Here is a 1929-nt window from a genome sequence, read left to right as displayed (position 1 = left end):
CACGTGCTAATTAACCTCATTATCAAACCTCATTAACGAGCAGGTGGGGAAGCCAAGAGACTTCACCCCTTCCCAGGCCTGGCGCATTTCCATTGCCCCCCAGGACTAGACATCGCTCTGGGCACTCAGCTCCATCTGTCCTGCTGCCTGGAGGATGCCCAGGAAGAACAGCCTGGCACGGTGCGATCCTGACCTGCGCCTGCACAAAAGGCAACAGCCTCCCCCCGGGACCCCCATCCCATGAAAGGCCTCTGAGCCCTCAAAGCACGCTTACCCAGCTTTTTTCCCCCCGCAAGGTGTAACCTTCAGAAGCCGCAGCTCAGGAAAGGGGAGCTAAGCCGGGCTGGAAAGAAAGGAGGGAAGACACAGAAGTGTCATAGTTTTAGCTGGAATAAAATGGATGGAGGGGTGGCTGACGGGGAGGAGGAAAGGAGATGAGAACAATCGCTTGTGTTGGGAGCTCATTTTATTGCAAAGGAAATACAAAAGTCGGATAGAAGCATCTGCGGGACCACAGTGTCCCCTGCTTGGGGGAGACAAGGCAGGTCACCACGCACCTCTCCGGAGGCCGCTCACCCTGATCTTGCATTCCTGACGGCAGAATCCTTCCGCAGCTCAGACGCAGGCTTTTGCCAGTGCTGGTAAAGCATCTCCTTGACGTTGCAGAGGACAGGGATGGTGGGCACAGGATTTGCTCAACAGGTTTGGGTTCCATGCAGGAGCCAGGAGCCCCCCCGGTAGCAGACCCTACCAGATCTCCTCATTTAACTGTTGGGACAGCGGCCAGGGGCCTCCTCGCTCAGGGATGTTAATTTATAACAGCACACGGGGATTTACCTGGATTTCTGGCAGGACGCTACCCACTGCTCCAAACACCTGAGCACAGTCATGTGCAGAGACATAACTCCAGCCCCTGAACATCAGGTCCATGTGTGGACTGGCAGGGAGGGCAGGGGCCCGGGCACGCACACGTGGTGCCAGGCTCCACCACACTCCATGCCAGGGGCTCCGCAGAGCGGGATGCGGTGCCCCAGCCCTCCGTACAACCCTGCTCCTCCAGCCTCCAAGCCTTGCTCGCACCCTGGCCTCTGCCAGTTGCTCTCCATCCCTGACACCCCGTTAGACCTGAGCTGTGGAACCTGCTGCTGTTCCCACTTCGGGCTTTTCTGTAGCCGCGACAGCCTCTACGTTTGTATCTGTGACCCTGCTGTGAAGAGTAATGACTTTGAAGTAACTTTGATGCAATAAACTATTCAAATTCCTAAGAAAGGGGGTCCAATCTGGTTTTGCATGACAAACAAGCCAAGAAGTAAGCATCTATGAGATGCTGTTAGCAGCGTCTTCAGACCAAATCACTCAACATACATTCATTAGCCAAACATCCAGAGGGGTGGACAGGCAGGACCCCACTGGACACCAGAAACAAGATGTTCAGAGGCAGAAAGACACCTTTTCCCTGCTCCCTTCCCCGTCTCGTTAATATGCTCCCATAAATGCCTGCAAGCCCAGCGAGCCATTCCCTGACCTCCCTGCTCCTCTCACCGACAGTCAGGGAAGCAGCTCAGGAACCAGATCACGGTTCCATTTCTTGTTTCTTCAGGAATACACTCAGAAGTCTGTGACCAGACTCATCCCTCTGGAGCAAGTACCACACGCCAGGAGCAGTGAACTGCATAGGAAGTTGGAGGAAAGGATGACAGGAGAAAGAGAAGGAACAACCATTTTTACCAACTACCATGCAGAAGAGGTCAAAATGAAAGCAGCAGCTGAGAGCTAAGAAGACGGTGCACGCAAACCTGTGGGAAGGGCTCCCACACAGGAGTTGGAAACCACTGGCCTTTACAATCTAGAGAGCTTAAGAGGTCCCTCTGTCACACCCAGTCACTTCAGAGTTTCCGCTAGCTGACAAACCCTTCCACTGAGGCTGCC

Source organism: Phaethon lepturus, unplaced genomic scaffold, assembly GCF_000687285.1.
Source record: "Phaethon lepturus isolate BGI_N335 unplaced genomic scaffold, ASM68728v1 scaffold54311, whole genome shotgun sequence".
Taxonomy (NCBI): Eukaryota; Metazoa; Chordata; class Aves; order Phaethontiformes; family Phaethontidae; genus Phaethon; species Phaethon lepturus.
This window is presented reverse-complemented; position numbering follows the sequence as displayed.